The sequence below is a fragment of the Hipposideros armiger genome, unplaced genomic scaffold, assembly GCF_001890085.2.
Source record: "Hipposideros armiger isolate ML-2016 unplaced genomic scaffold, ASM189008v1 scaffold_193, whole genome shotgun sequence".
NCBI classification, from domain to species: domain Eukaryota; kingdom Metazoa; phylum Chordata; class Mammalia; order Chiroptera; family Hipposideridae; genus Hipposideros; species Hipposideros armiger.
In genome coordinates this window covers 2,440,050-2,451,090 of record NW_017731543.1, presented here as the reverse complement: position 1 = coordinate 2,451,090, position 11,041 = coordinate 2,440,050, and positions in this window count along the sequence as shown.

Here is an 11,041-nt window from a genome sequence, read left to right as displayed (position 1 = left end):
CGGGGGCTGGGGGAGAGCGTCGGGAGCGTAAGGTGGGCGCCGTTGGGCTGTTCGCCGCATCGTTTTAAACACCTCCTGTGTGGGTCCGTAAGTCATCAGAACACTGCCTGGAGTATCCCACGGACGTGACTCAAGGGGCGCACAGGGACACGCGTGCACACACAGTGTGAGTCCTTGCTGAGAAACTGATCTGGGCCATTCCTGCCCTGCAATCCAGGCCTCTGTATTGGGTGATCCCCCCACCCAACCTCTGCTCCCAGTTTGAAATGCCACCACAGAAAATAACTCCACCATTATCACCATCACACCGGCTTTGTCATTTATGGGTTGAAGGGTGGGGAGGCGAGGCTGGACTCAGATCTGGAGGCTGGAAGTCCAAGATCAAGGTGTCCGCAGGGTTGTTTCTTCTGAGGCCTCTGTCCTTGGCTTGTAGATGGACATCTTCTCCCTGTGTCCTCATGTGGTCATCCTTCTGTGTGTCTGTGCCCTAATCTCTTCTCATGCGGACACCAGTCATGTTGGATTAGGACACAGCCATATGACATCATTTTAATTTAATCACCTCTTTAAAGACCTTATCTTCAAATACCATCACATTCTAGGGTACTGGGGGTTAGGACTTCAACATAGGAATTTGGGGGGACACAATGCAGTCCATAATGGAGTCTTGTATACACTTGTGACTATGAGATCATGTTTTTTTGAGAAGGTAGCGGGCCAGAGGACTGAGTGTCTGACCACTGGGTAGGCATTAATGTTTGCATGAATTTACAAAATATATTTTGTTGCAATAATTGTTGTTACACAGTATTTGACCAGTATCTGGTGAGATTTCCTGGCTATTTCGAGTTTATTTTATTTTTTAATGATGTGGTCACAACAGTCTAATCCTCTCAAACTGCCCTTATGTGGCCCTTTTTGAATTGTTTTCATGTTAAGTCGTGAGCACGAAAGTTTAATGAAACGTTGTTGGTATTTGCTGAAGGGAGGGGCCCCGTTGGCGTGTTTCTGACCCTCTGAGCCTTCTCGTCCCCCGTCCCCTCACCTCTTTCAGCAAATATTTTCCCTCCTCTTACTCAAGTGGAGGGTTTGCACGCAGATTTTCTCTCTTCTGCTTATGTTAACTTCTCTTTCCAGCTTCGTCTTCAGCGCGGTGGCACTAACTCATAAAATTAATTCCCTTTTCGTGGGATTGTCAGAAATGAGGATTGTTCTGACCCCTGGTTGAACTCATCAGCTGAAATGAGGTTGCTCAGTGGGCCGGAGAAGACAAAGGTTGGTTCCAAGGGATTAATCAGCCCGTCGGCCCCGGGAAGAGGCTGGCGCCCGGCCCCCATCACGCTGACCCTGAACGGCTCGGATCCCGCGCGAATGAAAGCCATCACTCCCGGCTGGGGAGATACTAAATTATAGGCTTTTAAATTTAATTTTCAGTTTACTTGTGTTTTCGATTAGCGTGCCATGTCTCATAAAGACAGTAGTACCTTTACGTAGTAAACACCTCCATCTCGTCGCCCGAGCTGCCCTGTAATCAAAGGCAGGTTCCAGCTAAGATCTCTTAGCAAATGTAACGTGGGGTGGGGTATTTTGCCTGTGACACCAGAAGCAACAATAGCAAATTATTTCCTTCACGCCAAAATCAATAACAGGCCTGGGAGTAAAACGTCGCCCTGGGCCTGGGGCCACAGCATCTCCCAACAGGCTTCTGAAACTGCCTTCCCGTTGCCGGGGCTCTGGGGATGGCTGATCACTTCCTGCTCCCGCCTGAGTTGTGGGGCGTCTTCGGACAGCACTGCCCGACCCCATCTCCAAGGGGCTTCAGCTGTGATCGCACAGAATGAGAAGTCTCTATGTTCTCCAGGGGGAACATTGGAACTGCCACTTCTCTGGGAATTCTGAGGGCAGGTGACCCCGCTCCTTGTATCACCCTTGATGGATGGCAGGTGTAAGTTCACACTAGACCAGCACCGACCACTCTCCGAAGAAAAGCTGGCCACACAGACGCATTCCCGCACCCGCTCTCCCTGGTCCGATTACTCCCCACCCACTGGCCCTCACCCAGCCTCGTCCTCTGGCCCCTTTTTCTGCCCCTGAGGTTTGTCTGGCTCTCCTGGCCTCTAGTAGGAGCCGCTCTGACCCTAAGCTTGTGGCATTTTGTGATAGTTTAGTAGCTACTTCTTAAACACGCAGCCATGCGTGTAGGTCACCAGTCCTACTTAGCTTCAGGTTAGATCCCCCGTAGGCACAACACCCGCCCGGCTGCGTAAGAGAGGTCTTTATCCAACAAACGAGGAATAGCTTCACAAACCATTTTCTACCTCAGACGGATGTTTGGAGTTGAATTGTGTCTGCTCTCCACATTTCTGTGATAAAGTCCCGACCACCAGCACTTCAGAATGTGACTGTATTTGGAGATGAAGTCTTTAAAAAGGCATTTAAGGTAAAGTGAAGCCACTAGAGTGGGCCCTGACCCAACAGGACTGGTGTCCTAGAAGAAGAGGAGATTAGGACACAGGCACGCACAGAGGGGTGACCACCTGAGGACACAGGGAGATGGCCAGGTACATGCCAAGGAGAGAGCCCTCAGGAGAGCGCCTGCCTGCCGACACCTGGATCTCAGACTTCCATCCAGGGAGGACTCCCAGCCGCCTGGTCTGTGGTAGTTGGCAATGGTGGCTTGAATAACTCATGCAAAGGACAGCTGCCTGCTGGGTTCTGGCTAAGGGATGCGGCAAGGGTGGCGCTGGGCCTCCGAGGGAGCAGCAGAGGGATTCACCTGGGGTCGGAGGGGTGGGAGGGCGTGTCACCCCCGGATGCCACACAAATACCACAGCTGGGCGAAAACAACAGACATTTATCTCTCATGGATCTGGAGGCCGGAGGTAGGAGCTAAGGTGCCAGGTTGGTCAGGTTCCCTTGAGGGTGTCTCCCTGGTTATGCGGACCTATGGCCTTTCCACAGTGTGTGTGTCCAGTCTCTTCCTCTTCTTCTAAGGACCCGAATCCCATGGTCCCACCCTCGTGACCTCATCAAAACCTAGTCATCTTCCAAAGGCCCCCTCCTAACAATCACATTGGGGCTTAGGGCTTCTATACGTCAAGTTGGGGAGCACTCAGGCATTCAGTCCTTAGAGGAAGAGCCTGTCTGCACGACGGCAAGAAATGCTGTCCTGCTTCCTGGTCTGGACCCAGCATGCCTAGAGGCTGGCCAAGAAGAAGACAGGTGGGGAGATGGGAGGAAACATAAGTGCGTTTATCTGTTGCTAACACGTGTTATGCATACATCTATTTATTGAACCTGATAAGGATTAAGCAGCCCACTAGGTACTGAACTCAGGTGAGCCTCTGGAACTTGGTAGCTTCTAGTAGGCATTTTATTTTATAATGGACAACGAGGGCTCTTGGCGAAACAGCCACCTGTTGACCCAGCTGTGGCCTCGATTCAAATGTAAACAGAGGGGTCATCATGGTTTTGCAGCTTTTCTCTCCAGCTCGAGGATTTCAGTGATAACTTTACACGTGATGCTGGAGACATCCTCATGAGGTGGTGCCCTAGCCACAACCGAGCGACACGTTTGAAAGGCAGGTTCTTTGCCAGGAGCCAGAAGGTGACGGCAACAGTGCCTGAACAAGACAGGTACAAATTTGAGGTCGATGGACTGCCGTCTCCCCACCCCCTAAATGACTGCACAGAACACACACCGTTACTGCGTTCTCCAGGCAGATAAGTGTGAGGGCAGAGCAGCGGGGTGAGCACTGTGGCACGAGAGGCCAGCCTGGTGCCGACCAATGTTCTTTGCCTCCAAGGGACTCAAGAGATTGTTTGCTTTTTCCTTCAAACATCAGCAGAGTTGGTTCTGCCATTTTACATTTTCTCTGCTTTTCTTACTTGTTGCAAAGTCTTCTAAGTTTGTGTGTGTTAGGCAGGTCCATAGGGGAGGCCCCTTGCATTTGAGTGGCAAACAGGCTGATGAGACCTGGGCACACTGTGAGGCCCATCTGTATCTGGGGGACTTCACAGACACCTCCTCAGAAAAGGAGCAGGTTTCTACTCTCAGGTGGAAGAAAGACATGAAAACAAAGAGTCTGGTACAATGGGAGACAAAGAACCCGTCCCTGTCACGTTTATATGCCACCCTGAGGTCGGGGTGGGGGTGGGGGATAGATGGATGGGTGAATGGCTGGATGGACGAGAGATGATAATGCTGGATAGATGGATGGATGGCTGATGGATGGAGGATGGTGGATGGATGGTGAATGGAGGATGATGGATGGAGGGTGGATGGTGGATGGTGGATGGTGGATGGAGGATGATGGATGGTGGATGGTGGATGGATGATGGATGGTTGGTGGATGGTTGGTGGATGGATAATGGATGGTGGGTGGATGGTGGATAGTGGATGGAGGGTGGATGGTGGATGGAGGATGTATGGAGGATGGTGGGTGGTGGATGGTGGATGGATGATGGATGGTTGGTGGATGGTTGGTGGATGGAAAATGGATGGTGGATGGATGGTGGATGGTGGATGGATGGAGGATGGATGGAGGATGGTGGATGGAGGGTGGAGAATGGAAAGTAGTGTTGGATGGATAGAAGATCAAGAAACAGATGCATGAATAAGTGGGTTCTAGGTGTTTATTGCTGAAAAACAAGCCCCCTCATAACTCAGAGCATGCAACAGCTATTTTGTGATGCTCATGGATTTTTGGGTCATGAATTTGGGCTGAGCAGAGGGCAGCTCTTGGCTGCCTCATGTCTCGGGCTGTAAGTGGGACGAGACAATTGATAGGGCTAGATTGACCTATGCTCACATATCGGGGTCTCGGCTGGGCTGACAGCTAGGCCATCTCCTCTGGCCCCTGTGGTACCCCAACAGTGGGCAGGGAAGCAGGATACTGCTGATGCAGGCAACAAGGGTGAGTTACGTAGAGAATTTTAAATAACTATAAAACCAAATAAAAACTGGTCCTCTTTCATCATCATCATGTACCAATTCTAAACAATATCAGTACAAAACCCTCCCTAAAAACATCTTGTGATGTGTTGTGAATAACTTGTGCATTGCTGTTGACATTTCATAAACATATGTGTGAGCTTTTGAGTTTGTCTGATTCTGCTGGAATCTCTAGCCTGGGGACATTCCTGACTTGGGCACATGGGCAGTTTCACCTCCCAGACCTGGGGGAGGCCAGGAAGGGTGCTGCTGCCCTACGGGCCGAGAGCCGCTGGGGACAGGGTTGGCGGTGGGTGCAGCCAGATGGCTCATGTCAGTTTCTGTGTCATTTGGAACAATCGGTTCCCTCCAGTGTCTAAAGGTTTTAGCTTCTATTAGCCAATCAACTCTTGTGTTTATATTTTTACTAAGGTTGACACATACTAGCTCACTTTCCCCCAAATTATCAACTCGTGACTATAGTTGTTTTATATCAGCCAGAGTATTAGAGATGCTAATGTAACTTTGAATTCTATGTACTACACTGTATAATTCAACATGCAAGACCTCTTGAAATTCACTATATTAGTATTGTGCTGGTTTTCAAAAATGACCATTTAAATTTCTGGAATTATATTTTTATTCATGTTTTATTAGTTGCATCCTTAAGAAGAAAAGTCATAAAAATGTTCAACTTACTTTTACAAGGTACTTACAGGGTATTGGTTATTGTTTAGGGACCTTTTTATTTTTTATCATCGTAAATGCAATGCAACCTGTGTTCTCCGCAGCTAAATGGGGGATTGAACCAAGTGCCCTGGTTTCGCCTCCGTCTCCCGTTTTGGGCCCATTTCACTGTCCCCACGGTAGCCTGCTGAGGCAAAACGATTTCTGTCCCCAGAGCGAGCATCACTTTATCCTGCTTATTGTTTAATTTAAGAGAAAAAAAATTGTCATAGGAAGAAAGTCAGTGCTTTCATTTGGGCAACACGTTGCTTTGATGGGTTCTTCTCCTCATTCTGCCAGAACTCACCTTACCAGGTATGCCCACCGCTGGGCACGCTTCTTGTCTGGAAATGAATTCCGTGTGTCCATTCATTCACAATGTCACAATGTTGGCTTCAGAAGCAAGTCTGTCATTTCAGAACTTCAACCCCTTTCTGCTCACCGCGGAACTTCGTGACATCACAGACCCGGGCTCGCACTCCCGTTCAAAGTGGAAATTCCACAATTAAAAATGAATGAACCGTTTGCTATGTATTGGGTGTTTAGATTGAAAGATTTATTACACCGAGCAGAGGGATGAGGCTGTGGTTAAGCAGATTCAAAGTCTGAAACTGGCAAAGCCTTCGAGGAATAAATTTGTCATTTCACTATGAATGCAACATTTCTTCACAGCCTTGGTTTACGCTACACACAGAATGTGAGTCAAATGGTCATGGGATAGAGGCGCATCTCCCAAAGTAACTCGTAGACAAGGGCACACGATCCCAGATGTGATGGAAGGGCTCCTTTGTCAAAAAATGTTGTACTGGCTTTTCTGGAAAATATTAAATAGCACTTCTTCCATGTCATTTTCATAACTCATAATGTGGGCATTTCTTTTTAAATCATAATTGTCAGCTTCGTAAGTCTGATTTGCATTGCAAATGAGGAATATTAATTAAATAGTAAGTGTGTGTTTGAAAATGATGCCGCTCATGGTTTTAAGGGTCACAGGTTCTAAGCTGCATTTGGAGACCCATTCTGAACTGTGAAGACACTAGGATAAATGCTTATTTACAACACATTTTTATTTCTCTGTTTAATTCAGATAAGGATATGTTAGAACAAATTTAAACTCAGGACTGTGAGTTTATTTATTATGATTTATTATTCTCATTTATTATTAGTAGGGGGCTAGTAAATATCTTCCTTTAGATCATTAAATAAGAGAAATCTTTTTTTTTAAGATTTCATCTTAATTGGTTTCCAGTCTCCTCTATTTCAGAACAGCCTCAGATATTAGCTAAAAAGGAGAGTATTCTAACGATTGAAACTATGACCTTAACCTGCAGCTTTAACAGAATATGTGATGCAGGTGGGCTGACATCAGAAGACCAAAACACCAGGCACTGGCTCAGGTTTTCATGATCAAGTGCATCCAAAAGTTTCATCTGCAGAGAGTTTGGGGAATGTGAGCTGTACTGAAATAGAAATAAATTCATGCACGAGGAAATGTTATGAGCTTGTTTTAGGGATTTAAGTAACAACTTACCTGCATGCTGGTAAGTAAACGGGTCTTACACTCCGTCTGCTAAGAAAAAAAGTGACCACATCAAGGGCAAGCATGACGCCCTGTTGGTGGTACCACTCAGGCCAGCACCTGTGGGAGAACCTGGGCCGTAAGTAGGGAACAGGTGTCCTTGGGTCCTGGCCATAACAGGTGTGTGGCAAGGGTGAGCTGGAGAGTTGGCACACTGCAGCTTTGGGGGGAAGTCCCACCACATCCCAAGGAGGGAGGGCCCTTTGGCTGCTGAGATCTCAGAGCCTTGAATCTAACCTTGGATCTGGGCAGGAGATGCTATGGGGTGTATTCCAAGTCACAGTAATACTTCTGTGCCACCGATGGCTCTCAGTGGCTGTGGTGCTCAGGTGACTGTGGACTCTAAACCCTCACCATGGAGTTGGTGGCCCTGGGCAAGGGGGCCTTCAGGACCCTGTCCCCCTGGTGGACTGTCTGCTGAGGCAGCCTCATGACACCAACGCTTCCTGATGCGCATGTGTTTGCCAGGACAGCATCTGCACAGGTGACGTGGGGGACAGTGGCTGGGGCCCACCAGGAGTCTGCATGACTCCAGCACCCACCCTGTTCATCTGATGATGGACTGACGGCTTCCTAAGGTGGCAGAGAACCATCCAGGGACTCAAGACATACACTGGTGTATCGGTTTCTGTTCATTGGCACTCTGTCATAGATCACATGGAGTTTAATGCAGGTCCATCATCAATACTCAGAAAATCCGCCCAAATACACAGGACCATGAAAGCTGGAGCAATACATGAGTGAAAGCAGGTGTTCCCAATAAGCTGTCAATTTATCTCACGACTCACTTCTCTAAAACACTTTGTATTTGGGCCCTTCAGTTTCCCCGCCTTGTCTAGAGCCTTATTATTTATTATCAGATGCAGCATTTCTCTTCTCACTTATTTTCAAAATTTTATAGGACCCGGGGTATAGAAGGATCCCAAACTGTGTCCTGCCCGGTGTTGCCCAAAATGACACCTGGGACCTCTGGCCCACATGATGGCCCATGAGAGCCTCCTGCCGGTCAGATACACCTGACAGACAAATAATATGTCACATAGTGTTGGCACATACTCTACATATTACAGAGAGATCCATTTCTGTATGTACAGGCATAGAAATATATATTATATATATAATTTACTATTGTACTAGGTAGTGTACTCCAAAAACTAAACAGCCTCCCAGGGCAAAGTCTCTGTCTGCTCTGCTCCGTCCACCCAGCAGATATCGGTGTCTTCTATCATTTTCCAGAGACGTTTTCCCACAAACCATAAGCAAAGACACATATTTCCCTGCCCCTTTTACTGCTGCAAGCAGGGCTCACTCAGCACCGCTTTCTGCACCTTGTTCCTTTTACTCGCCACCGAGTCTTAGGCCTCTTTCCATCGTGACACAGAAAAAGCGTTTTTTTCTATTTGTACAGCTGCATAGTATCCCTCTATATGGCATTAATTAAATGTGGTTCTTTTAACTCAGTGTTGATGGACACTTGGGCCATTATCGTCTAATCTTATTAATGTTGGGAACAATGTTGTTAGAAAGAAATAACATTTTTAAGTTCTAGAAACAAAAACTACATTTAAATACATGAAGACAAGCAATGCATATGTCATTTTCTGTGGGCATCATTTTTTTTATGCTAATGGTAGTGGTTTCAGTTGGAAACAGATACATTTGTAATTTTGATGAATGTTGCCAAGCTGGTGACAAGAGTTTGTGCCAATGTCCCCCTTGCACCAACTGTGTTTGAGAGCTCACGCCGTCCCCTGCAGAGTGTGGCCCCTGCCTGTCAGAGCTTTCACAAGGGAAAGGGTGTCAGGGCTTGCCCTGCCATTTGTCCTCCGCGACGGAGGGGCAGGGTCGTGTCTCGTGTGCAGGAGACATCTGTGCTGACTCGTCTGTGACGTCGCCCAGGCACCTCTGGTCTGTCCGTCCTCTCCATGTGGATATTGGGACTTCTTTGCTTAATAAGAAAATGAGCTGTTAGGCATCAATCTGACCTGAAAACACTTTTTATTTTGCTTATGATACCTTTTTCATGGAGAAGATTTTATGTTTCTGTACTCACGTGTATCCATCTTCCTTCTTGGCTTTTGTATTTGCGTCACAACAAGAAAGGATTGTTCCATCTTGTTTTTCTCTTCTATTATTTTCATAATTATTGATAATACATCTTTCATCCGCTTAGATGTGCACGTTTTTCCGTGGCGAGGTTCGAGGGCAGCTCCTGTTTCGTTCCAGAAGGCCGGCTGCAGGCAGCTGCGGGGACTGTCCCCCAGTTCCTCACGGACGCAGCTGCCGTCTGCGGTCCCCGATGCTGGACGGTCCAGTCTGTCTGTGGGTTCTCTGCTTCCATCCCAGCGCCAGGCTGTTTTGACTTTTGAAGCTTTATCATGTGTTTTAGTATCTGGTAGGTCTAGTTCTCCTCACTGCTTTTGTGTTTTGGGCTTTCCCATAGCATTCTTCTTATTCCATGTACCTCGAAAAGTCACACTGCCTACTCTGGGGGTGACAGGTTTTTCTGTGCATTTAGGGGTCATCACTTCTTTTCTTTCCTCCCATGGCCCCGAGTTACAGATTGTGCGCCTTGTGGGAACCCAGGGACACTGAGCAGATACAGGCCTGAGCTGGGGGATGGGCAGCCTGCAGCTCCCAGGGTGTTCTCCCATGAGCTTGGGCTCAGGCCCTTCACAGGGGAAAGCAGGTGCCCAGGGCCCTGACCCAGGCCTGTGGCAGAAAGGGGAGCCCTCCAGGTGGCCTGTCCCCAAAGCTCACTGTCCCCTCAGCGCCCCCGAGGCTTTCCAGCTTCACACACAGCCCCACCCATTGTGAGGGCACACATGTGGGCACACACACACACACACACACACACTCCAAGTATCACACATACCATACACTCCACATACCCTACACACACATTCCACTCACACCACTCACCCGCACAACACACACTGCACACGTACAAAACTGAATAATAAAATCAAAATTATGTAGCGCTTCTGTGTGCTGGGCGTGGTGACCTCTGATGGTTCCTATTTTGTTCTGCTCAATCCCTTCCTACTTATTCTGTCACATCAAAGAAGCCATCCTGGACCCTCACTCAGTTTCTGAGGTGCCCTGTGAAGGGTAGTGGCGCCCACCGGGACACAGCTCCCTGTCACCTATCATTGTGACCCCATCTCCCATCCCGCGGTCCCCCTGCTGACCAAGGCTCTCTTGCTGGGCTGGTTCAATCCTGGGTTGGTTTCTAGAAGGTGAGCAGGTCCTCGCACATCAGTGCATAGAGGAGGCACAGGCTGCCTGGGGAACAAACCTCCTCTTCTGAAGCCGGGCACCTGGAAGCTCACGCAGTTTGGGAAGGTCAGGCTTGGTGTTCGGAAGACGGTTCAGCAACAGAATCAAACAGGAGCCTGATGTCCAGGGACGTCTGGGGAGGCCTGTCTGCGATGCCTCCGAGCAGCGGCACCTGCCTTGGGAACCCAGCCCCGCCCTTCCCTTTGGGGCTTTTCATCAGATCCTGTGCAGGAGCGCGCGGCCCGTCCTCCCCTGCTTTCTGCCTCTGCTGTCCCACCACGTGTACACCAGCCGCCAATTCCTGTGGATTTTTCCTCCGCTGGACCTCTCGAATCTCTCCCCTCCCCAATCACGATTGCTATGACCCTAGCCACTCCCTTCCTTAAAGTTACAATTGAAAATTATAATGTCTCTCAACCCATCTTTCACGTCCTGGCCCAACAAGGTCTCTAACATGTACTTCTGCTCATAAAGCCCCCACAGCTGTCTCAGGTTCCTGTAAAGGCTGACCCAGGATGAGTCCT